Source organism: Euleptes europaea, chromosome 1, assembly GCF_029931775.1.
Source record: "Euleptes europaea isolate rEulEur1 chromosome 1, rEulEur1.hap1, whole genome shotgun sequence".
Classification (NCBI taxonomy): Eukaryota; Metazoa; Chordata; class Lepidosauria; order Squamata; family Sphaerodactylidae; genus Euleptes; species Euleptes europaea.
Window position 1 is genome coordinate 165,549,653 of NC_079312.1, and position 27,452 is coordinate 165,577,104.

Here is a 27,452-nt window from a genome sequence, read left to right on the forward strand (position 1 = left end):
TCCTTTATTGAGTCAGTCCATCTCTTGTTGGATCTTCATGCTTTTTACAATCTACAAAAAAATGCCAAACAGTGTCCAAACTCCATGATCCACAATCACAAAGTTGCTCGGAAAAGGGGACCCCTGAAAATCTGCCTACTAACTCCCCCAATGGCAGTGCATTTAATCTAGCCTTGGAGGGATACCTGCATCACGGACAGGCAAAGCAGGAAAGGCAGCCTTGGATGTTTGGGGATCGTAGAAGAAATTTTTAAAGATCTCATCCCCGTTACTCTCCCTGCAAGGGGTAACCTGAAAATGATCCAGAGTCATCGATTCTTTCATTCAGCACCAATAGTCGGGGTTCTCTGAACTTCAGTGCAAAAAAAAGGGAGGGAAGATGTCACAGAAGAGGGGGTCACTTTTAATTTCCTGGCCCTACTCCCTCGCCTTTAACAGCTTGCCAAAATGCAGCTGAGGAAGTGATTTTGGGGAGATGGGTGGAGAGAAAATCTGGGTGTGCGTGTGTGTTTCACTGCTGTTAAAAAGCAAAGGAGAAGGTCCAGTAAAAAGGCAGCCACCCTACAATGAATCTTGATGGGTGTGAAAAACAACCGGACAGAAGAAAATATTACCCTTAACTGTTGTTCCTCACAATGTAAAATCCACAAGTCACCCTCAGTAATGGACAGACGTCAGGTGTAAAGCAAACAAGTTCTCCCCCCGCCCCCATCATGCATATCTAGCCATGGGAACTGACGCCGCAGGCTGCTGCAATTCATTTATTTCATTTATACCCTGCCTTGCTCCCTAGCAAGGACCCAAAACGGCTTACATCCTTCTCCTCTCCTCCATTTTATCCCCACAACACCCCTGTGAGGTAGGCTCGGCTGAGAACATGTGACTGGCCCAAGGTCACGCAGCAAGCTTCCCAGGCAGACTGCAGATTCAAACCCAGTTTCCCAGTTCCTAGCCTGATGCTCTAACCACCACACCACACTGGCTCTCAACGTTGGGCTTAAAAACAGTTTGTAGACAAAGAAACATAGGATGTTGTGTGCCTCTGTCTACGTTTATTTTAGGCAATTACAATTTCCCGGTCAGACAGAAGCTGTGTGTCTCCAATAGCCCCATAACGGGCAGGAATTCAACAGGTTAAGCGTCTGCTGATATGGCAATACTGGGGGGGGGAAGCTGCACCATTTGACATTTGTCTGTTAAATGCCCACAGCTGTTAAAGGCACTGAAAGAAAAAATGACAAGAGGTTTTTCTTTTCCAGGAGGGAAAACCTTTCAGATTAGTAGCTGCCATGCAGGCTTAGGCATTCCGTGATCAAAGGCAGAAACTGAGCGCTTATACTTTTCTCCACAAAGCCGCACCTGCCCAAAATGCACACTTTGGGAGCTCTCTCTTTCTCTGCAGCTGGGAGGTGTCTTTTTCCAGAAATTCACCACACACCAGGTGGAGGACCTTTCACATCACCCACTACCTGATCCTCCTAACTAGCGATGCCAAGGATTGAGTCAGGAACCCTCTGCATGCCAAGCAGATGCCCTTGCCCAATTCACACAGAGGATATTGGCCAGAGTTGGGAGGCTTCACTATTGTATGACTTAAGAGCGAGGCCTAGAACACGCTCTTCTGCTGCCGAAGCTAGGGTTGCCATCTCTGGATCGGGAAATTCCTAGAGATTTGGGGTGGGAGCCTTCAAGGGCAGGGTTTGGGGAGGGGCAAGGCCTCAGTGGGGTATGAGCAGGGCTGCCAGGTCCTTTTTTGCCACCGGCGGGAGGTTTTCGGGGCAGAGCCTGCGGAGGGCGGGGTTTGGGGAGGGACATCCCAATGCCATAGAGTCCAATGGCCAAAGCGGCCATTTTCTCCAGGGGAACTGATCTCTATCAGCTGGAGATCTGTTTATAACAGCAGGAGGTCTCCAGCTAGTACCTGGAGGTTGGCAACCCTAGGTATAAGACCATAGACTCCACCTTCCAAAGCAGCGACTTTCTCCAGGGGAACTGATCTCTGTCACTTGGAGATAAATTCCAATTCCGAGAGATCTACAGGCCCCACCTGGAGATTTGGAGCAACCCAAAACAGCCCAAACTAGCAATAAGCAATAATGCAAAAATTTATGAAAGTGCAAATAAGTGACATATAATACACAAATATGAAGTACAAAAAGACACAGGTAAATATTACAATAAATACTCCAGCAAAAAATTGTAACCAGTAGGATCAAATGAGGATAGCACTGATCCTGATTGATAAGGTAAGTCAAATATATAGTCCATCAAAAACTTTCTTAATAGACAATAGTTTTACGTTTTTGCAATTTGTATAGTCAATCCTCTGGAGATCGAGGAATCAAAATAAAGCATTATTGCTTATTGCTAGTTTGCGCTGTTTGGGGTTGCTCCAAGTACCCTTGCAGCACTGCGCCTTTGTTTCTCTCCGGCCTCCCACCTGGAGGTTGGCAACCCTCTGCCAAACACTGCAAGGGAACACCCTTCGCCGTCTTCAACCCGTCTCTCGGGGACTTTGTCCCCCACGAGGGAGGCTCTCACGGAAAAACTCCAGGGTTTCCTGAACACACAGCTTGAAAAAGTGCTATCGCAGGCCATCTAGCTCTGCTTCCAGCCCACCCCCCTTCTGATGCCCACCCCCCTCTGATGCCCACCCCCCGAAAGTGTCTTTGCATTGCTCTCCACGTGGCAGCTCGGTTCCCCCCACGGCTGCGCAACAAAAGCGGCTGGGAATTTCCTTCCCCCCATAAATCCAGCCGCCTCTGTCTGCCCATATATTTCCCCCATGGCCTCCACCCACTTCCTGCTGCATCTGCTCCATATTAATTAGCGCAATTAGCATTGCTCCAGGCGCCCCTAATGAAGGGGAGGGGGGGGCTGTTCCAAATTAACCCTTCGGTTTCCCGAACAGCATGTTTGCGAGGCTGGGATCGAGCGCCGGAACCTAGGAAGGAGCCTTGCCGGAGATCGAGGCTTGCAGTCTGAGGTTTACTTGCCAAATCCAGCTTGGGGGATTCCTGGAAATCTGGGGCTGGAGTTAGGGGAGGGGAGGTACCTCGGCGAGGGATGATGCCCTAGCGTCCACTTTCCAAAGGAGTCATTTCCTCCAGGGTTACTGATCTCTGTAGTCCGGTTGTAACTAGGGTTGCCAGTAGGGTTGCCAACCTCCAGGTGGTAAGGAAAGAAACACCAATGCTATGATAGCATAGTTGATATGAAAAAAAAATAGCACTAGGCTCAAGGACATATGCAAATTACAAATTTATATATATATATATTAAAATCAATTACTCTAACTAGTGTGTGCCTAGACTACCACCATTGTGAATACATAAACAGACAGGACATTTTTACAAATTACTTTTCACAAAAATACAAGTTCTTTGTAGACTTCTTATTATACAAATTTTTCAATGTCCACCATTTTATAATATCAAGACAATAAACTGGTAAGCAATTGTTTATATGCCTGCAAGGCTAAGATTGGCAATATTGTTCTTGAGAATAAAATTCTTCTTCGCCAATTGGACTCTATGGCACTGAAGTCCCTCCCCTCCCTAAACTCCACCCTCCCCAGGCTCCACCCCAAAAACCTCCCACCGGTGGTGAAGAGGGACCTGGCAACCCTAGTTGCCAGTGCTGGGTTGGGAAATACCTGGAGATTTTGGGGGCAGAGCCTGAGGAGGGCGGGGTTTGGAGAGGGGAGGAACTTCAATGCCATAGAGTCCAACAGCCGAAGCGGCCATTTTCCCCAGGTGAAACTGATCTCTGTCGGCTGGAGATCAGTTGCAATAGCAGGAGATCTCCAGCCACCACCTGGAGGTTGGCAAGCCTAGTTGCAATTCTGGAAGTCCTTCAGGCCACATCTGGAGGCATCCTAGTCTGCATAAGTAAACAGGCTAGCACAGGGCAGCACTAATTTTGGTGCCCTTTGTTTTGGAAACGGCAGCACTGGAGCAACTCCTGGCATAGCTGCTGAGTTTTGAGCAAAAACATGCAGGAGAGAGTGTGCGGCCTGATTTGAACATGACTAGGGATGCCAACCTCCTGATGGGACCTGGGGATTGCCCAGAATTTCAGCTCCTCTCCAGACTACAGAGATCAGTAGATGCTTTGGAGGGTGGAGTCTACGGCATTGTACCCCACTGAGGTCCCTGCCCTCCCTAGGCTCCACCCCCAAATCTCCAGGAGTTTCCTAACCTGGAACTGGCAACTCTACCCCCCCCCCCATTCCCTGCTGGTCGCCAGGGGGGACCTGGCAACCCTAAACATGACACTGGTGAGAAAACATGAGAATGTAAGAAAACCCATGCTGGATCAGACCAAGGTAGGGTTGCCAACCTAGTAGCTGGAGATCTCCTGCTATCGCAACTGATCTCCAGCCGATAGAGATCAGTTCACCTGGAGAAAATAGCCGCTTTGGCAATTGGACTCTATGGCATTGAAATCCCTCTCCAAACCCCGCCCTACTCAGGCTCCCCCCCCCCAAAAAATCTCCAGGTGTTTCCGAACTGGGAGCTGGCAACCCTACACCTGTGATAGTTTCTCCACACATCCGCATGCAAACATGTAACCTTCCCTTGAAGAGAGTTACATTTCAGGCACATCCGTACTGCTCCATTTCCTAGGCTGTGTGAACCAATCTTCACTCAGATTTGGGGGCAGGGAGGCCAATATTCTGCCAGTCAATATATAGCACCAGTGTGTCCAAATGTTTCCCTTCCGTCTCGTTTTGCACACGAGGAGCTTCTGACGCATCTGACTAACAACCGCTCCTGACATTACCCTTTAAAAAGTGTTAGTAGGGGAAGCAGCCACAAGATGGCCAAAGAGAAGTTATGACTTTAAAAGAGGTTTCGAAATAATTGATTATAAATGGAAAGTAATAAAAAAGGTTATAAAATAAAAAGAGAGAGATGCACCATAGGGATAAAAAAAAAAACCAACCAACGTGAATGAGGTTTGAAAGCAAAGGAGGAGCCAATTAAAAACCCGAAGCAAATCGGCTGCCAGCAGATCCAAGCTTAAACATCAGCAGAAGGAAATGGAATGCCTTTTATGATCGCAGGAATAATAAGTTTGGGTTTATAGATCGTCTTAATGGTTGCAAGGGTGATTTGGATAGGACCAGTGTGCTTGGCCTTTTGGCTGAGAAACTATACGATAGCGTGGGCTGTGAGCTGCTTACAATCCCAAATCTGACACCAGGAGAGAACACAGAGAGAAGAGAGAGATGGCAGGGGAAGGGGTTTACATTAAGTACATTTATATGTGCTTAGACCTAGTCTATGTAAAGTGCCATCAAGTTGCAGCAGACAACCTAGTAGGGTTTTCAAGGCAAGAGACTAACAGAGGTGGTTTGCCATTGTCTTCCTCTGTATAGTGACCCTGGTATTGCTTGGCGGCCTCCCATCAAAATACTAGCCAGGGCCGACCCTGCTTAGCTTCTGAGATCTGACAAGATCAGGTTAGCCTGGGCTATCCAGGTTAGGTAGAGTTGCCAGCTCCGGGTTGGGAAATACCTGGAGATTTTTGGGGTGGAGCCTGAGGAAGGCATTGTTTGGGAAGGGGAGGGACTGCAACGCCATAGAGTCCAATTGCCAAAGTGGTCATTTCCTCCAGGTGAACTGATCTCTACCAGCTGGAGATCTCCAGCTAGTACCTGGAGGTTGGCAACCTTAATGTTAGGGCAGGCTTGGTCTATACACGTGGCACTGCTCCAAACCACTGCTCTTAACCACTACACCATGCTGGCTCTACTCTTAAGCAGATATTACTTAAGGATAGGTGGACTCCGTAAGGATATGTGAGGGAAGAAGATGCCATCAAGGAGGGCAGGTGTAGGTTGGAGAGCAGCAGAGGCTCAGTGAGATCAATCAGACACACGTGCTAACAGCAGAGCATACAAAAAACCTGTCCTGAGTACCCAGCAGGATCAGGCCAGGGAGCTCCTGTTGCCATTCACCCGGGGTTCAAGGAAGAAGAAGAGTTGGTTTTTATATGCTGACTTTCTCCACCACTTAAGGCAGAATCCAACCGGCTTACAATCACCTTCCCTTCCCCTCCCCACAACAGACACCCTGTGAGGTAGGCGGACTGAGAGAGTGCAACTAGCCCAAGGTCACCCAGCTGGCTTCGTGCATAGAAGTGGGGAAATTAACCTGGTTCACCAGATTAGCCTCCGCAGCTCATGTGGAGGAGTGCAGAATCGAACTTGTTTCTCTAGATCAGAGTCCACTGCTCCAAACCACTGCTCTTAACCACTGCACCACGCTGGCTCTCCCTGGAATGCCTTGGAAAAGAGCTGACTGGAGACAGATAATTTCGCAATCGGGGCTATAGCCAAAAGGACAGGGATGCCGCCTCAGCTAGACTGTTGCCAATGGCAAAGGACACAAAAAAAGTCTGGCCTGCAAGTATTTATAGCCAGGCCATTCCAGGGAGAGAACCAGTCGGCTGTCTGGCAATGGAGCCCAGCTGTAATAAAAAAGGGGCATTATCTTCAAGCAGGAATTGTCCGCCAGACCCAGCCTGACACTAACAACTCCAATGTATTTCTACTTGCCCACCTGCATTGAGTACAGGGATGCTGGCAAGAAAAGGCCTTTAAAATCATGGCCTGACACATCTCTTTTTTCTCCCCTTCCCCCACCTTCTTTTGTCCCACTATTTTGTAACGTCCAGCCTGCGGAAAAGTTCCGGAGAACTCGAAAGCTTACATGCTATTTTTATATGGCATAAGTTGCAGCCGACTTATGGCCGCTCCTAGGGTTCGCAACCATCTTCAAGTACTTGAAGGGGCTAGCCTGATCGCGTCAGATCTCAGAAGCTAAGCAGGGTCAGCCCTGGTTAGTATTTGGATGGGGGAATACCAGGGTTGCTGTGCAGAGGAAGGCACTGGCAAACCACCTCTGTTAGTCTCTTGCCATGAAAACCCCAAAAGGGGTCGCCATAAGTCGGCTGCGACTTGACGGCGCTTTACACACACGCACACACATATAGAGGAGGGTGCCAAGTTGTTTGCTGTTGCCCTAGAAGGTTGGACCAGAACCAACGGGTTGAAATTAAATCAAAAGAGTTTCCGTCTAAACATCAGGAAGAATTTTCTAACAGTTAGAGCAGTTCCTCAGTGGAACAGGCTTTCTCGGGAGGTGGTGAGCTCTCCTTCCCTGGAAGTTTTTAAGAAGAGGTTAGATGGCCATCTGTCAGCAATGCTGATTCTATGACCTTAGGCAGATCATGAGAGGGAGGGCATCTTGGGCATCTTCTGGGCATGGAGTAGGGGCCACTGGGGGGTGGGGGGGAGGTAGTTGTGAATTTCCTGCATTGTGCAGGGGGTTGGACTAGATGACCCTGGTGGTACCTTCCAACTCTATGATTCTATGATTCAATGAACAGAGGTGGTTTGCCATTGCCTGCCTCTCTGTAGAGATCCTGGACTTCCTTGGTGGTCTCCCATTCAAGTACTAGCCTAGGCCGAACCTGCATAGTTTCTCAGATCTGATGAGATCAGGCTAGCGTGGGCCATCCAAGTCAGAGCCTCTTAGCCTTCTATGCTGTATTTTCCTAAAGTATACTGCACTCTTCTCTTTCATTTACATGTGCATGCACACACACACAGAGTACACTCTGAACATCAGTGTCCTCCTAACAATCCGCTTGCTGGAAATTGTTTCATGCACTCAGTGAAACATTCCTGACCCTGATCCAGGCAATGAGCACTAATGAACCCAGAGTGGAAGATTAATGCTAAATTAACTAGCATTCGCTTTCCAAACAGCAGACCAGTGACCGCAAAGTCCAAAGCAGGCAACGCAGAGGGACAATGTGCATTCCAGCTCCTGGAAGAAGAAAGAAAGGGTACAATCGCAGGAACAGACTGAAAAGGGTTTCTACCCCACAGCCCCTAAAACAAACTAGTGAGAAATACTTTTCCAGATTATACAATGGCACATTCCTGAGTCAGAATCCATTTGTCTGAAGCATCCTGAAACTCTTCAGTCAATCCATGTTGACCTACAAAAAATGGGACTAACAGAGTCTTCCTAAGCAGAGTTACACCCTTCTATGCCCATTGACTTCAGTGGATTTAGGAGGATGTAACTCAGGTTAGGATGGCCCTGCTTGAATTTTAGTGCCTGGGTTCCAATATGAAAATGCCCTTCCTGGATCTCTAAGCTGGTGGCCTGTGCCCCTGTTCAGCTTTCTTTGTGCTGGCGTGTGCCAGCTTTCACGTAGCCCCTCCCTCCTTCCTATCTCTTTAAGCAAAACAGGCGGACAAGAAAGCCAGTCATACCAATATCGGATGTGAGAGGTAAAAAGGCAACGAAGGCTTGGTGTTCTGGATGGTAGATCACAATGGGTAGCCGTGTTAGTCTGTCAGTAGCAGTAGAAAAGAGCAAGAGTCCGGTAGCACCTTAAAGACTAACACAATTTCTGGCAGGGTGCGAGCTTTCATGAGCTACAACTCCCTTCTTCAGTATACAGCTAGAATGTGAATCCATCTATCCTTACTAGTTCAGTTTACTTAAGTACTACTGAAGTACTATCCTTACTGCTTAAGTACTGCTTAAGGATAGATGGACTCACACGTGAGTCCATCTATCCTTACTAGTTCAGTTTACTTAAGTACTACTGAAGTACTATCCTTACTGCTTAAGGATAGATGGACTCACACGTGAGTCCATCTATCCTTACTAGTTCAGTTTACTTAAGTACTACTGAAGTACTATCCTTACTGCTTAAGTACTACTTAAGGATAGATGGACTCACATTCTTGTGGTATCTGAAGAAGGGAGCTGTAGCTCACGAAAGCTCATGCCCCGCCAGAAATGTTAGTCTTTAAGGTGCCACTGGACTCTTGCTCTTTTATCCCGGAGGGGGTCACCACAGAACCAAGGGCTCATTATGAGGTCATAGAGCTTGGAAGTTCCACATCACCAGCAGCTGGGAGAGGTTCCCGAAGCAGGAATCGTGAGCTATGTTTGATGTCCTTGGACAGTCCCCATGTCTACATCACCAAGAAGCACGGGATGAAGGCGACAGAGACATGTCCTCTGGCGTATCAGCTTCTGCAGAGCTGGCTGCAAGTGATCCAGTAAGTTCATAAGACAAAAACCCTGGGTCACCCAGTGAAACTGATTGGCCACCGATTCTGGGCAGACGCAAGCGCGTTCTTCTTCATACAATGCATACATAATTTGTGGAACTCTCCGCCACAGGACGTGACGCAGGCCGCTAGTTTAGACCGCTTCTGAAGAGGTATAAATTTGTGATAGGGCTATACATGGCTATCAGCAATGGTGAGATTGAACAACCAGGTTTAGAGAAAGTATGCCTCTGAATTGTGTAGAGGTGGACAGAAGAACTGGAGGGGGAGGGATTTGGGTGGGCACAAAACATCTGGCTGTCCACTGTTGGAAACATGAGACTGGACTAGAAGGACCCTTGGTCTGATCCACCAGGGCTCTCCTAATTTTCCTATTTTGTGCCAGGTCTTTATGTATTTATTTAATTTCTAGCCCACCCTCCCTGGCCGAAACCAGGCTCAGGATGGGTAACAACAATAAAATAAAAACACTAATAAAACATTCAAAACAATAAAAACCTGATAACAACAACCATCCAGAATTATTAAAACCCATAAATGGTGCACAATTATTATAGCACTCACCAGGGCAACCAGGCAGGCAGCTCTTCAGATCTATACAGACGTTTGCATCATAAAAGAAGGGTGGAGGTAGGGAAGGAAGCACAGATGGCAATAGGGTTCCCAACCTTCAGGTGGTGGCTGGAGATCTCCTGCTATTACAACTGATCTCCAGCTGATAAGAGATCAGTTCCCCTGGAGAGAATGGCCGCTTTGGCAATTGCACTATATGGCATTGAAGTCCCTCCCCTCCCCAAACCCTGCTCCCAAAACCTCCCGCTGGTAGTGAAAAGCGACCTGGCAAGCCTAGATGATACCTGCAGCTGCCCTCGATTGTAGGCCTGGTGGAATAGTGCTGTCTTGCAGGCCCTACAGAACTCTTTGTTTCGCAGGGCCCTGATGTTACCGGGAAGAGCATTCCGCTAGTCCAGGGCCAAAAAAGCCCTGTCTCTTGTCGAGGGCAGTCACACTCTTAGGGCCGGGGATCACAAGCAGATTATTGTCAGAGGAACATAATAGCCTTTGAGGGGGGGTGTACCGGGAGAAGTGTCCCGACTTGCAGCCGAGCATCTAGCTACTGAGATGAACCATTACCGGTCCCTATCAGTAGCTCCTGCAGTTTTCCCCATCCCTGTACCCCACCATCGGTAATAACATCTGCTTCACAGGGACACCGTCATCTTTGTAGTGCAAGCCGTCGAGTACCAGGCCCAATGGTTACTCCAACAGATTTCCAGTACCTGGCCGCTGAAAAACCTGATCCAATGGCTGGGATCCTATGCCAGGTCAGAACTTTTGCAAGGATAAAACTGGACAGATGGTGGGAGATGTTGGCGGGGGGGGGAAGCAACTGAGAGTGTGATTATTTTCAATGCAATTCTAAGAACCCCAGTTTTCTCCTTTTAAATTAAGTTTCTAGTCCTTGGGAGCACAGGGGGGTGTTCTAAATCTAAAACGCATTTTAGCCCCAAAGCTAAAAAAACATAAAATGAGGAGCCGAGTACAAAGTAGCCCAATTTCAGGATGTTTCCGAAACCTCCACTCAAGAAATGTGATGATTCAAAGTCCGATCTTATCAAATTGTGCTTTCAAAGGTCTGTATATGGTAATTGCAAAACCAGACTGCCTCATTAAATGGAGAACAGCATGTCTCCCGAGCTGTTGTTAAGGGGAGACATGATAGAGGTCTATAAAATTATGCATGGGTTGGAGAGAGTGGACAGGGAGAAGCTTTTCTCCCTCTCTCATAATACTAGAACGCGGGGTCATCTGCTGAAGCTGGAGGGTGAGAGATTCAAAACTGATAAAAGGAAGTATTTCTTCACACAACGCATAGTTAAACTGTGGAATTCCCTGCCCCAGGATGTGGTGATGGCTGCCAACTTGGAAGGCTTTAAGAGGAGAGTGGACATGTTCATGGAGGAGAGGGGTATTCATGGCTACAAGTAAAAATGAATACTAGTCATGCTGCATACCTATTCTCTCCAGGATCAGAGGAGCATGCCTATTATATTAGGTGCTTTGGAACACAGGCAGGACGGTGCTGCTGCAGTCGTCTTGTTTATGGGCTTCCTAGAGGCACCTTGTTGGCCACCGTGTGAACAGACTGCTGGACTTGATGGACCTTGGTCTGATCCAGCATGGTTTTTCTTATGTTCTTGAAATGTCAGCATGTTTCAGGCTAGTGATAGCCAAATGCTCTGCAAAAATTGCAATTGATAAACACAGAAAGGACCAAGGTTGGCCTGCTATTGCTCCCTGCCTTATGGGACACTGCCAAAGAGGCCTTTTTATTGCAGCCCTCATTGAAGACACTGGCCCGTTATGCAGGGATGTTTCCCCACGGTCACCCCCGCCGACTGCTTCGGGGCTTCCTTTTGATTATGCATGCCTTTTCCGCCCGTCAGAGGTTGCCTCGCTCTCCCCACATGTTTTGCCCGTGTTTTCCAGATGCTGTTTTAGCCAGAATCTGGAAAATGTGGGCAAAATGCACGGGTAGAGCAAGGCAACCTCTGAGGGGCAGAAAAGGTGTGCATAATCGAAAGGAAACCCTGAAGCAGTCGGCGGGGGTGACCACAGGGAAACGTCCCTACATGAACACATGAAGCTGCCTTACACGGAATCAGACCCTTGGTCCATCGAAGTCAGTATTGTCTACTCAGACCGGCAGCAGCTGTCCAGGGCCTCCGGCAGAAGTCTTTCACATCACCTACTTGCTTAGACTGGAGATGCCAAGGATTGAACCTGGGACCTTCTGCATGCCAAGCAGGTGCTCTACCACTGAGCCACAGCCCCTCCCCATGAAAGGCCAGTGCCTTTTCTTGGCTTCATCCAGCAGAGGTGCTACCTGCCACTAAGGGGTGCAAAGCTGCCTCCACTGATGTTCTTGGCACATGGCTGTCCAAACTTGGGACCCACACACCACAGGTAGTGCAGATGGAAGATGGTATGCCTAGGCAGAGGCAGGAAGGAACAGCAGTACTGGGAGACACAGGGCATGGAGTGAACTTCCTTCTTGGTGCTTTGCGGGTAGTGGCAGTTTTCTGCAACAGGGTTGGCTACAACATTGTGTGTGTGTGTGTGTGTGTGTGTGCCCTCAAGTCACAGATGACTTATGATGACCGTGTATGGTTTTCAAGGCAAGAGACCTTCGGAGGTGGTTTGCCATTGCCTGCCTCCACATGGGCTGAGAGAGTTCGGAGAGAACTGTGACTGGCCCAAGGTCACCCAGCAGGCTTCATGTGGAGGAATGGGGAATCGAACCCAGCTCTCCAGATGAGAGTCCGCCGCTCTTAACCACTACACCACACTGGCTCTGAGGAAGGGCCATGGGGAATCTAAAACTAAGGGGATGAGCAGCACTTACAATCAGAATGTACTGCTACACCACAACAAAGATAGAGACCAGCTTAAATTCCTTCCTCTTCTGTGCTGGCTGTTCTTCAGCTCAGAAGTCAGAATCATAGAGTTGGAAGGGACCACCAGGGTCATCTAGTCCAACTCCCTGCACAATGCAGGAAATTCACAACTACCTGCCCCACACACCCCCAGTGACCCTTACTCCATGCCCAGAAGATGACCAAGATGCCCTCCCAGAGAGCCGGTGTGGTGTAGTGGTTAAGAGTGGTGGTTTGGAGCAGTGGACTCTAATTGGAGAACTGGGTTTGATTCCCCACTCCTCCACATGAGCAGCGGACGCGAATCTGGTGAACCGGGTTGGTTTCCCAACTCCTCCACATGAAGCCAGCTGGGTGACCTTGGGCTAGTCACAGCTCTATTAGACCTCTCTCAGCCCCACCTACCTCACAGGGGTCTGTTGCGGGGAGGGGAAGGGAAGGTGGTTGTAAGCCGGTTTTATTCTTCCTTAAGTGGCAGAGAAAGTCAGCATATAAAAACCAACTCTTCTTCTTATGATCTGCCTAAGTCATAGAATCAGCATTGCTGACAGATGGCCATCTAGCCTCTGCTTTAAAACCTCCAGGGAAGGAGAGCCCACCACCACCCGAGAAAGCCTGTTCCACTGAGGAACCACTCTAACTGTTAGAAAATTCTTCCTAATGACTAGACGGGAACTCTTTTGATTTAATTTCAACCAGCTGGTTCTGGTCCAACCTTCTGGGGCAACAGAAAAAAACTCAGCACCATCCTCTATATGACAGCCCTTCCAGTACTTGAAGATGGTTATCATATCACCTCAGTCTTCTTCTGTTCAGGCTAAACATACCCAGCTCCTTCAACCTTTCCTCATAGGACTTGGTCTCTAGACCAAGAGTAACCCACAAGCAGTAAACTAAACTTTCTATATACTGGACTATGCACTAGGCTAGGAGGACTGCATCTCATATTTTTGGACTGCGGTCAGGATACACTTGTTTAAAACCTTTAGCACTTCTGCAATAGAAGGCAAGCCAGTGAGGTATGATATAGTAGTTAGTGTGTTAGCCTAGAAATTTGCTGGGTGATCTACCTCGCAGGGTTATTGTAATGGAGACCGGAGGGAAAGGTCACGTTGAGCTCCTTGGAAGAAGGGCAAATGTATGAAATAAATTAAATAAAGGAAGGTAGGTCAGCTGAGGGAGTGGGGACGGAAACAGAAATTCTTCACTCAGATTCGGAAAGGTACATTTTTCATGTCTATTTTGTAATTACCTCTTATAGATTCTCTTAGTGAGTTTGGGGATTTAAAAAAAAAATGTTACACAGAAGCATTCTTCAAAATCAGAGCTGCAAAGCCGACGTTTGATTTGAAGTCTGGAGGATTAATTCATCTTAAATTCAAATGTGCATCCAACTTCGTTTCAGTTCTAATGTGTACTTCACCTAATTCTATCTGTTACGGAGCCCAGCACTACTCTAGAATGGAAGAGGAGATTCAGTAGTTAGACTCTTGTGCTCTTCTTTTTTCTCGCTTGACGGGGCATACGTAGAATGACTGTCCTGACAAGCTGCCAAAAGAACCAGGGAGAGGAAAGCCTGCAGAATCCAGATAAGAGCCAGGAGGATGCAGGGGCCTCCCCTTCCCCCTCCGTCTACAGCTTCTTTGACACCAACGGGAGGATGGACGTCTTTCGCATGCGCCAGCTGGTCTACGAGAAAGGTAGCGATCCACAGTCTATGTTCTGGCATGCCAGGTAGGGTTGCCAACTGCCAAGTAGTGGAGAAGAAAAAGGCACCTCTATACTAATACCAAATAGGTTAGGAAAACAGTACAGGGGCAACAGTCATGTACTGCCAAGTAGTAGGAGATCTCCTGCTAATTCAACTGATCTCCAGCCGATAGAGATCAGTTCACCTGGAGAAAAATTGCCGCTTTGGCAATTGAACTGTATGGCATTGGAGTCCCTCCCCTCCCCAAACCCCACCCTCCTCAGGCTCCACCCCCAAAATCTCCCTCCAGTGGCAAAGAGGGACCTGGCAACCCTAATGGGCTTTGGCATGGTGGCCAGCCAGCGTGGTGTAGTGGTTCAGAGCAGTGGTTTGGAGCGGTGGACTCTGACGTGGAAAGCCGGGGTTTGATTCCCCACTCCTCCACATGAGCAGCGGAGGCTAATCTGGAGAACCGGGTTTGATTCCCCACTCCTACACATGAAGCCAGCTGGGTTACCTTGGGCTGGTCAGCCCCACCTACCTCACAGGGTGTCTGTTGTGGGGAGGGGAAGGGAAGGTGATTGTAAGCCGGTTTGATTCTCCCTTATGTGGTAGAGAAAGTCGGCACATAAAAACCAACTCTTCTTCATCTTCCTGCCCTATCCGGTGAGCATACTGGGCCACGTCCAAAAGTTGCGTCCATTCTCCCAGCCGCAAGCAAGGAGCTGCCCTTGATTGATGGCACTGCACCTTGAGTTGTGCTTCACTTCTGACCGGAGACCACCAGATGCTGAGCCGATTCCCACAACCATCTTTTTTGTTAGTGTTGAAGAAGAGTTGGTTTTTATATGCTGACTTTCTCTACCACTTAAGGAAGAATCAAACTGTAGGAGTGGGGAAACAAATCCAATTCGCCAGATTAGCGTCCACAGCTCATGTGGAGGAGTGGGGAATCAAACCCAGTTCTCCAGATCAGAGTCCACCGCTCCAAACCACCGCTCTTAACCACTACACCACGCTGGCTCTTAACCACTACACCATGCTGACTTGAGTCCAGTAGCACCTTAGAGACTAACGACATTTTTGGAGTAGGAGCTTTCAAGAGTCAAAACTCCCTTTGTCAGAGCTTTGACTCTTGAAAGATCATACCCACAAAATGTTGTTGGGTCTCCAAAGAGCTACTGGACTCGAGCCTAGCTGCTCTTCTGCCGACCAACAGTGCTCCCGTCTGAAACTATCTTTTTGGTTGCTGGAGTGTCATGGGTGGTACTACTCGATATCAGCCGCCCTGAGCCTGACCTTGGTGGGGAAAGGGCAGGATAAAAATCTGATAAAACAAAAATAATAAAATAAATGGTATCAGCGCTTAAACCCTTCCCCGCCAGCCCTTTGCTCCAAATTACTCCCAGTGGCTTCATCACCTCTTGGGGCTCCAGGCGTGTCTATGTGAAGGTAATATTTTTTACCGTCATGTCACACCTGGTTTATGGTGACCCTGTAGGGTTTTCCTGTTGGCAGAGTATGCTAAGTAGGCAGAGAAGGGTCCGACTCACTGATTAAAGATCAAGTTGCCTTTAATGAAGGAACTACATTTTAGGATAGGAAAGCTGAGAGGCAGAGCCTCTGTCTATCTAGCTAAGGAGGGAGAGAGAGGGTAGAATTACTTCCGAGAAGAAGGAGGAAATTGTCCCCTAAGAATATCAGTCTAAGGACAGACAAGAGGTGTGGGAAAAGGGTGGAAAGGTCTCTAACCTTTCAGCCCTAACTAGCTGACCACTTGCCCACCCCCTGCTGGGTCTTCTTCTGAGTTCCTTTGCACACTAGACATTGCAACTCTTCTAACATTTCCAGGCAAGAGAAATTCGGAGATGGTTTGCCATTGCTTTTCTCCGTGTCACACCCCTGGTATTCCTTGGAGGTCTCCCATCCAAATAGCTGAGAGTGTGTGACTGGCCCAAAGTCTCCCAGCAAACTGCCATGGCATTTGTGGGGATTTGAACCTGGGTTTTCCCAGATCCTAGTCTGACTCTTTAACCACTACACCAACCCTGATTCTGCCTCTCCTCCTGCCAGGTAACCATTTCGCATCAGGATGAGCACTTGTTTAAATTGCTGAATAAAGTTAACCAAAGCTGACAGAGGAAATGTTTTTATTTCAGGAACACAGCCGAGTGAGAGGAAGGTCACCTGGAAGTTCCTCTTTGGGGTGTACCCTGAGAAATCCACGGCCGAAGAGAGGCAGGAGATGGACCAGCAGATGATTTCACAGTACCGGTGGATGAAGCTCTCCTGGAAACGCCGCTTCCCCTGGGCTGCCAACCTAAAGGTCCATTCTGATTGTAAGTGCTGCTCATCCCCTTAGGTTAGATTCCCCACTGCCCTTCCTGAGAGCCAACGAGGGGTAGTGGTTAAGAGCGGCGGACTCTAATCTGGAGAACTGGGTTCGATTCCCCACACCTCCACATGAAGCCTGCTGAGTGACCTTGGGCCAGGAATAGCTCTCTCCAAACTCTCTCAGCCCATGCGGAGGCAGCCAATGGCAAACCACCTCTGAATGTCTCTTGCCTTGAAAACCCTACGGGGTTGCCATAAATCAGCTGTGACTGATAAATCAGCTCTGCCTTTAAGGGACGAGAGCTAGCACAGGATACCATACTTAGTTTCCACCTTCACTTGCTCCTCTAGTGGAACTTTCCTTGGCTATCCAGAAGTACAAAGACCAAGAGAGAGAATTTGAAGCTGCCAAGCCCTTTACCAACACGTACATTGAGGTGAGTGACAAGATGGTGACATTGCCTTTTTTTGCATGAATGGTAGTTAGTAATATTGGAGAAGCTAGGACAGATAGCTGGGCTTAATCTAAGACCAGCGTGATCTAAGATCAGCAGTTCTGGATTTTGTTTTCAATGCCTGGTTTTAGCCCTGGGACACACACACACATACAACATTTTGGCCATGTTCAGAGTGTTTTCCTCTCACCACCAAGCACTCTCAACTAGACAACGCACTTTGGAACGAGAGGTTTCCCCATCAGATAGCATCTCTTCCAAACTCCTTTCAGTTTTTAAAAGAAATTGCGATGATCTGGAAATTCCTGTCCAAAATCTTCTCCCGGACATGCAAATTTAGCACATGGGGGAACATTCAAGAATTCAGACCCCTACGTAAAGTCATAAATGGTATGGTCCAAGACCAGGTACATCAGAAGAGATTCTTGTTTGTATACTTTATCTTTGGGAATTGCTTTTTAAAAGAAAATTCGTGGACAATTCACTTATAAAGAACAATTCACTTATAAAGGACTCTGAACTAAGTGGAATCTCCATATTCAGAGCTAGTGGGATGTAGTGGTTAGTATGAGCCTAGAATGAGGCTTCTAATCACCATTCAGGGCTCAGACAGATGTAATGAAGACAACAGGACACATCTCTATTCATGTATAAACATGTATAGACCTTGGGGGCCATGCGGAGAAAGAAGAGAGGGCTTAACCTTTCAACTGCAGTTTCCTTAATTGAAACAAGAATTTCCTGTTCTGTTATGACCATTTTAAAGGGGGAAAAGACATGTTTCAATAGGCCGATTGTAGGGTCAAACCTTTTGTTTCTTCCCCACGTGGTCCCAAGGCAAATAGAAGTTGCATAAGACTGCAATTTGCATTTTCTTGAACAACAAAGGTGTCACATCACTCTCTGAGCTCAATGGGTGAATTTAGGCCAGTTTTGTGTGTCTCTATCGCCAGATGGTTGCTAGTTTAAATGGAGGAGGGAAGAATCAGGTTTGCTGCCTGTGCTCCTTAAGAGGAGGGACAAGATAAAAATGTGATATAAAAGTTCCTGACTCGGATGGCCCAGGCTAGTCTGATCTGATCAGATCTTGGAAGCTAAGCAGGGTCAACCCAGATCAGTACTTGGTTGGGAGACTACCAAGGAGTAACAGGGCTGCTGTGCTGAGACAAGCCATGGCAAACCACCTCTGAACGTCTCTTGCCTTGAAAACCCTACAGGGTTGCCATAAGTCAGCTGCAACTTGATGGCAAAAGAAAGTAGGCAGGTGATCTCAAGTACTGGAGATGACCGTCTTGTTCAGCCTGAGAAATTCCCAAAACATCTGTTGGCTACTTTGGCTATTGCTGGGAGCCCAAACATTGGATCAAAAGGACTGGTCATTCTTAGGTTCTGAATTCTATGGTCTGGCTGGGACCAGAATATCAGAAGTATGTTTGCTGGGACCAGCACTCCAATCCTTCTTTAATATTCTGTTGCAATATTCATTTTGTAACGTCTTATTCTTTTTAAATCAATTATACTGTTTTATTTTGGTACCCTGTGTGCAACCTTAGAATCATAGAGTTGGAAGGGACCACCAGGGTCATCTAGTCCAACCCCCTGCAGGAATTTCACAACAACCTCCCCCACACACCCCTAGCGACCCCTACTCCTTGGAAGGTTAAAAAGCCGTTTATCATAATTTTTTGTAACTGATAGAAATCAGTAACGCCGCCCAGATGTTAATGCACTCCTGTCTTCTGCCAGCATAGCCTGCCTTTGCAGTACATTAATGAAGAACTGTTCCAAAAAGCGCTGCAGGACATTGATGCTGACATCCCCCGGACAGACCGACACCGAACCTTCTTCCAGTGAGAGACCCTGCCCCTCCTTAGCCACACCCCTGTCTGTACCAAAGCAAAACGTTGAAAGCGTAGCATGTTTTGGATTCTGAGAATTCAAAAAGAGAATTTCCTGACTTCCACGGGCAAGCCTGAGAGCCAGCGTGGTGTAGGGGTTAAAAGCGGAGGACTCTAACCTGGAGAACCAGGTTTGATTCCCCACTCCTCCACATGAGCGGCGGACGTGAATCTGGTGAACCGGGTTGGTTTCCCCACTCCTCCACATGAAGCCTGCTGGGTGACTTCGAGCCAGTCACAGTTCTCTCAGAACTCTCTCATCCCCACCTACCTCACAAGGTGTCTGTTGTGGACAGAGGAAGGGAAGGAGATTGTAAGCTGCTTTGAGACTCCTTTCAGTAGAGAAAAGCATATATATAAAAATCCAGGTATAAAAGGTATAAAAATCCAGGCCATCTATGCATGGGAGGTTTCACCTTGGATTTGCCGCTCTCTAGATGCACATTTTCCCCATCCAAATGTTCAAAACTCAACCTTAAGCCCCCATGCAGCATTTTGAGAATTCAAATGGGGAAAATGTGGATCTAGAGAGCAGCAAATCCAAGGCAAAACCTCCCGTGCATAAATGGCCCAACTCTTCTTCTCTTCTTCTTTGTGACCCAACAAGCAGAATGCAGTTCACCAGGCCAGCCCTGAGGAACTCTCCCTGCTTTTGCAGTGCAGTCCTTAAGCACTGTCATACCCTTCAAAGCCCATCTGTTAAGGATGCACTGTTAGCATCTTTTCTAGTGCCATGTAGGGTTGCCAACCTCCAGGTGGTGGCTGGAGATGTCCTGCTATTACAACTGATCAGTTCACCTGGGGAAAATGGTTGCTTTGGCTATTGGACTCTATGGTACAGAAGGCCCTCCACTCTCCAAACCCTGCCCTCCTCAGGCTCCACCCCCAAAATCTCCAGGTCTTTCTCAACCCGGAGATGGCGACCCTACTGCCAAGGCTATGCTCTTCTATATGCAAAGGAACAACTGAGAAGAGAGTGCCTCTGAGGATCTGCCGAGTGCCGTTCTCTTACTGCTGAATATCTCTAAGCGTTCACAGTGAATCAGAAATCAGGGGGCAGAGCTTCCAGCGGAAAGGGTGTAGCTTCCCGGCACCTCTTCCTCCCAAGACAAAGGACTCACCACCATTACAATATAGGGTTGCCAAGTCAGGCGTGGGAAATTCCTGGAGATTTAAGGGTGGAGCCCAGGAAGAGCTGGTTTGGGAGAGGAAGGGAACATCAGCAAGTTCTAACGCCATGGGGTCCACCCTCCAAAGCAGCTGTTTTCTCCCGAGGAACTGATCTCTGTCATCAGGAGTGTAAGATCAATTGCAATTCCGGGAGATCTCCAGACCCCACGTGGAGGTTGGCAAACCCTACTGCAGTACCTCTTGCGTGGTGTTTTTTTTTTTTTTTTTTTTTGTCTTTGCAGGCGTGAAGGGCTGGTGAAGCTGCTTTACCTCCGGGACATTCTGGTCACGTACGCGGCCTTTCACCAAGGTGAGGGCGCCGCAGCACTCCCTTCCAGGAATCTCAGCTGATGCCATCCGATCCACCTCTACCCCCCTCACCTTCGTGCTCTCCGTTCCTGACACTTCACATATCCAACATCCGTCACATATACAGTGCTTTTAATTAGCCAAAGGGCTTTTACATCCAAAATGGTGCCACAGAAAAGCTTTAAGGCTTGAAGGTTGCATTTCTTTTAAAGCACTCCCGCCCTCTACTTCTTGCAGATGATCGGAATGGGTCTTGCGTTACCACCTCTGGCAAACTGCTTTGGCTCAGTTTTGTAGAACCTCTTCCTGCCTGTCTTCCCCCACCCCCCCAAATAACAGTGGGGAGGTTTCAGTCAGCAAAAATGCATGCAGGAACGGACGTTGAAACATACTCACATGCACATAACTCTACAGGCGCCGCAATGCACCGCTACCACCATTTCAATATTGGGAAGAGCCATTCATGAAACATGCAATGGAGTTCCTTGTTTGCCACTGGAATTGGAAAGTGCATGAACGTTATAGCCGCAATGGCCCAGCCTTCCATTTTCCCATGCTGCAGCTGGCAAGTCCAATTTTCAACAGTTAAGGTGCGCATACAGTGCTATGAAGATTTACTCACGCCAATGTGGCATAGAGATTAGAATGCTAGACTATGTTCAGCTGTTTTCCTCGCGGTCACCCCTCCGACGACTTCAGGTCTTTGCGTGCCGTTTCCGACCATCAGAGGTCGCCTCGCTCTCCCCCTGCGTTTCCCCCATTTTGCCTGCGTTTTCAGAGACCTGTTTTCAACTTTGAACACGCGGGCAAAAGGAGGGGAAACGTAGTGGGAGAGCAAGGCATGCATAATGGTCTGGAATCCATGCCCTATGAGGAGAGACTTAGGGAGTTGGGTTTGTTTAGTTTGGAGAAGAGAAGGTTGCGGGGAGACATGATAGCCATGTTTAAATATCTGAAGGGATGTCATGCTGATGAGGGAACTAGCTTGTTCTCTGTTGCTCCAGAGACTAGGACACGGAGTAATGGATTTAAACTAATAGAAAAGCGATTCCACCTAAACATTAGGAAGAACTTTCTGACGGTGAGGGCGGTTCGACGGTGGAATGTGCTGCCTCGGAGGGTGGTGGAGTCCCCGTCTTTGGAGGTCTTTAAGCAGAAGCTAGATGGCCATCTGTCGGGAGAGCTTTGATTGTGGGATCCTTCATGGTGGGGGGAGGGTTGGGGTCACTGGGGGTGTGGGGGGAGGTAGTTGTTAATTTCCTGCATGTGCAGGGGGTTGGACTAGATGACCCTGGTGGTCCCTTCCAACTATGATTCTATGATTCTATAATCAAAACAAAGGCCCAGAGTTGTCAGAGGGGTGACCGCGAGGGAAACAGCCAAGCATAAAAGGCCACAGTTGCTTGGAAGACAAAATGGGAGAAGAGAAGCCCACATGCTGCTCTGGGCACCTTGGAGGAAGGAGGAAAATGTGATAGTCTTCTTCACTTTGTGCTCACTGTGGTTTTTGGCCCAATGGCTGAAGTGTATAATGCACAGAGCTGGTGGTTCTGCACAGCATACGTGCTCCTTTCTCTGCTTCTGGTTTCCTCCCTCCCCCCCCCCTTACAGACATCGGGTACTGCCAAGGAATGACCGACTTTGCCAGCCGCTTCCTGGAGACCCTGGACAATGAGACTGACACCTTCTGGTGCTTTGTGGGTTACATGCGGCGTTCAGCGTGGAGCTTCACCACCACGGGCGTGCGCCGCAAGATGCGTGAGAGAAAAGAGAGGGGAGGGCCGAAGAGGTGGAGGCAGATGTAACATTTGTAGCGGAGCCGTGTTTGGAAGGGCCCGGACTGAACCGGACCTTTTCCTCCCCACGGCGATACTGAAAGCAAAAAGCCAGTCTGGCAAGGTTACTGGAAGAGTGGGCTGTGAACAGAGATGGCTGGCGGATGCCTGTGACGTCACCGACTCCCCCAGTCCTTAGAACAGTTTTGCAATGGGTTTTAAAAGAACTTCTGCTTTCTAGCATATAAACGGGAAAATGTATGCCTGGCACTTAGTTACACCCTTCTAAGCCAAGTGACTGAAAGGGACTTGGAGGGATGTGATTCTGCTTAGGAAGGTGCTGTAAAAAAAATTTAGATGGTGGGGTAACCCACCTGAAGTGTGGGAGAAAAGGTATGCATGAACGTTGTTCAGTTCTTAAGCTGCAGGTAGTGAACTTACGACTTCTCTTTAAATATTACATCTGGCTTCACTCAAAAAGTGGGCTAAGCCACAGGAGGGAAGAGTTGAAGAATTTTAAATTAGTTGGGGTGGGTTATTGACACCAAACTCCTACCATTGGGACTTGGAAGGAGAGATGAGAGTGCAATCTGATGAAGATTTACTCTTTTTCTAAGCCCACTGAAATCAATGGGCGTAGACTGGAGAAATTTTCATCCGATTCTCTACAGTATCTGCAGTCAAGAGTCAACACCCTTCTAAATCTAGTGAACTTGATGGGCTTACAAGAGTGTAACTCTGCATTGGATTGCTGTGTGTTTGTGCCCTGCCATTAAGACATTTCTGTGAACGGTACTAATGATGCGAAATAAGCTCACAACCTGAGTTCGATCCTGACGGAAGTCGGTTTCAGGTAGCCAGCTCTAGGTTGACTCAGCCTTCCATCCTTCTGAGGTCAGTAAAATGACTACCCAGCTCACTGGAAAGTGTACACGACTGGGGAAGGCAATGGCAAACCACCCAGTAAACCTAGTCTGCCTAGTAAACGGTGAGATGTGACGTCACTCAATGGTTCAGCAATCACCTGGTGCTTGCACTGGGGACTACCTTTACCTTTAAGCCAAATGCATGTTGCTAATTATATTTGCCAGTTTGCAACATTTCTTTGGCTTCTGCTAGCCATGGGGAAAGAAAGGGTCATGCAAAATGCCAAAGATCCACCTAATGACCACCAAAAAGCCTAACAAGCCCTCTGTGGCACTGGATAGGTCACTAGGCATTGGGCACGTGTGATTTTTCGTGACACTTTGATTTGCTTCCAGGGACATCTGCCTTTTAACATACGGGCATGAGGGTCATAGGGTATTTGTCAACAACCACGAGTCCCAGTTTTGCTCCATCTCAGAAAAAAAACGCAATTTGCTGAGGGTGGACCCGACAGCCGGAGATGGGCCTGTGCGGTGTGGGTGTGAAGGTCTTACCCTGTCCTTCTGTCCCATGCAGAAATCTGTGAGGAGATCCTGAAGCACGTGGACCCAGAGCTGTACAACCACATAGAGAGCGTGACGAAGGAGAAGCTGATCTTTTGCCTCAGGTTACAAATGAAAACAAAACAGTCTGGTATTGTGGATAGCACGTCAGACTAGGAACTGGGAGACCCAGGTTCGAATCCTCACTCTGCCACCTTGCTGGGTGACCTTGGGCCCATCACTCTCTCTTTCTCAGCCTAACTCACATCACAGGGTTGTTGTTGGGAGGATAAAATGTAGGAGGGGAGAATTATGAGCCATTTGGGGTCCCTGTCAGGGAGAAAAGCAGAGTATAAATATTTAAATAAGGTATGTTGAGAATAATGATGATTAAAAAGAAGAAAAAGAAAAAGAGTTGGTTTTTATATGCCGATTTTCTCTACCTTCTAAGGAGAATCAAATGGGCTTACAATCTCCTTCCTTTCCTCTTCCCACAACAGACACCTTGTAAGGTAGGTGGGGCCTGAGAGAGCTCGGAGAGAACTGTGACTAGCTCAAGGTCGCCCAGCAGGCTTCATGTGGAGGAGTGGGGAATTGAACCCAGTTCTCCAGATGACCGTCCACCACTCTTAACCACTACACCACGCTGGCTAGCCATTCTCTGCAGCTGTGTGGCTGAGGGGAACCCAAGTAGGGTCTGGGGACCCAACTTGTTAAGCACTCAAACATGTAGTTTGGAGCTAGGACTCTTAAAACTGGGTTTGTGTCAGCTTTGGGGAAGAGTCTGAAGGTCTTTGCATGTTGGTCCTCCCTCATAAACCTCCCTCCGTGCCCCTTCGCCAGGTGGCTGATGCTGCGTTTCCAGAAGGACCTGAACACCCCAGATGCCCTCAGGGTCCTGGAGATCAGTGCCTTGGAAGCTGAGAAGATCCATTTTGCAGGCTGGATATGGTTGACACGCAGGGAAGGTAAGCCCGGTGCTCTTTGTTAAGTAAGATTCCCCAGGGACATAAGTCATGGGAGGGTCAGAAAATGGCATTATTCTGAGGCTGGAAGGTCTCAGACTTTCCTGTTTGGCTAGGGTTGCCAGCTCCAGGTTGGAAAATACCTGGGAAATTGTGGAGGTGGAGCCTGAGGAGGGTGGGGTTTGAGGAGGTGAGGGAGTACAACGGAGTACAATGCCATAGAATTAGGGTTGCCAGGTCCCTCTTTGCCACCTGCGGGAGGTTTTTGGGGTGGAGCCTGAGGAGGTCGGGGTTTGGGGAGGGGAAGGACATCAATGCCATATAGACTCTAGAGTCCCATTGCCAAAGCGGCCATTTTCTCCAGGTGAACTGATCTCTATCGGCTGGAGATCAGTTGTAATAGCAGGAGATCTGCTATTACCTGGAGGTTGGCAACCCTACATGGCAGCCATTTTGTGGCTGGCTCCACCTATTGTGGCAGCCATTTTGTGGCTGCGCCCACCACCCAATCTTAGGATTCCAAAGGTGCCTGCAGGCTTAAAAAGGTTGAGGATCCCCATCCTAGATCCTCTCTTCCAAACTCCCCAATAACTTAATTTTGTTAGGGCTATGTCTCAAAAGATGGCCTTGGGAAACAAAAAAACCAAAACAAAATAACCTTTCTGCCCACAGGTGAGGAGGCACCAGATCCTTTTCCATCAGTGGAGCGGGATGAGATCACATTCGAAGTGCTGCTTTGTATTGCTGTCCTGATCCAGAACCGGAAGCAGCTGCTCAAATACCAGGACATCAGTGATTTCTTCTTGTTTGCAGAGAGGTAGATGCCCTGCCTGATCTTTATTGGTTTCTCCCCTATAGAACCAAAGCTCCCATCTGCACCATAAATGGGCAGAGCTCTGGGGATAAAATTTGTACCAGTGAAGGGAATCAAACTGCATAATAATAATGTTTAGCAGAGAGTTCAAAGCATTTCTCATATATTGTCTCAGTAACCATTGAAACTACGCTTTAAAGTAGCCCAACAGATTTCCTTTCCCTGGATTTAACAGCCATTGGCTATTCATCTGCCATTTCACACTTTTAAAAGGGGGGGAAATTAAGATTAGTTTTTTTCTTGACACTATGAAGAGAGAAGTTGCCACATCTCTTACGCAATTCACAGATCTACGTGATAGCAGATAACACTGTATCCGCTTCTTAGAAAGTGTCATTAGCTGTTTTATCCAGGGAGTGATATATTTATTTCATGCAATATTATTTTGGAAACAAGCTAAAACAATGTGGGCTTCTCAGCCTGGTGGCTAAGACCAAGTGTAGGCCGACAGATTGGAGGGGAAAAGGGGCCACGGTTGAGAAACAGGATCTTTTCAAAATCTACCCAGTAGGTGTCACAGGCAGCTCTACACCATCTTTGGGCTTCATGTTCCAACCTTCATCCCATATTCTGATGGACACCTAGATCCCATTCCTAATGCTTACGAGGGGATCCAGATGTCATGATCACCTTAAATAAGAGGGACACTGTTACAGGCCCGTCCATTTGGGCTTGCTAAATGCTTCTCATCTTGTTTTTACAACCCCAGGCAGGAAACCTTCCTGGTGTTAAAAGACCTAAATGTCTATTACTTACCTGCCCCAACACCATCCTCTCTATCAATCCACTAACAGACAACACAATTCCTGCAACTGAATAGGGAGCACGGCAGGCATTTAATGAAATCGGGCACAATTTGGCCAAAGTTAAAAACCTTGAAGCCTGATTGATTTCCATGGGAGTGTTAAGTACACGTTTAAATCTCTCCCTATTAAACCCAGTAAGACTTTAAAACACTCCACTTTGGCCGGATAAGGCCTGTAATGAAAAGGGAAACTGTTACCCACGCTCTCAAAATTAAAAACTTGGGGTTATCCACTGGAACTGATGGATGGCAGGTTTTTTGGACGCCTTCGAAGGAAGGAAGGGCTCCACGCGACGCATAATTAACCTGCAGAATGTTCTGCCGCAGGCTGGCGTAATCGCTTCACGTGTGAGTGGTTTTTTTAAGAAGTGTCAGGCAAATAACAAAGGAGGTATGTAGCAGAGGGACGGGCAGATCGAAAGCTGGAAATGTAGCCTCCATATTCAATAAAAGGAGCTGCTTCCATACAGAGGTTTCCCCCTCTTGGGTTTTCAAACTGGAGCTCTTTATGGGGGGAAGGGAGCATTCCCGTAACAACATGCTCTGATCATCCATTCCCCATCCTCAGTACACTCTCCCCCAAACCTACTCTGGTCCAGAGTTTTTGGAAAGAGTGCAGTCCCAGAGTGTTATCACACTCTGCATTTGCAAGGTGTGCATTTGCAAAGGCCTCGCCCACCTCAATGCCTTTTTTCCTTATGTAAGCCCCTCACGGCTGCCATTTCCCCTGCCATGCCACCAGAGGGCTTTTTTTAAAATAAAAATTGGGGATTGCTACAGGGCTATAACACCACAACATTGTAACACTATAGCAACTAGTGATTTTAATTTTTCAAATACCTCAAAAAGCCATCCGGTGCCATGGCAGGAGCAAACTAGAGTGACAAAGGGCTGACGGAGGAGAAAGTGCAGAAAACTTCCACATGGGAGTTCTGTTGTCAATGCGCATGCTTCCGCATTCAGTGGTGGAGAAAGGAACATGTTGAATCTCCAGCGTGTGGAAGAAGAAGAGTTGGTTTTTATATGCCGACTTTCTCTACCACTTCAGGCAGAATCAAACTGGCTTACAATCACCTTCCCTTCCCCTCCCACAACAGACACCTTGTGAGGTAAATGGGGCTGAGAGAGTTCGGAGAGAACTGTCTGACCTATCAGATGGTAGCAATAAATCTAAGGAGACGGTGCTTACTAGCGATACCACGTCATGTTGTGGCAGCCATGA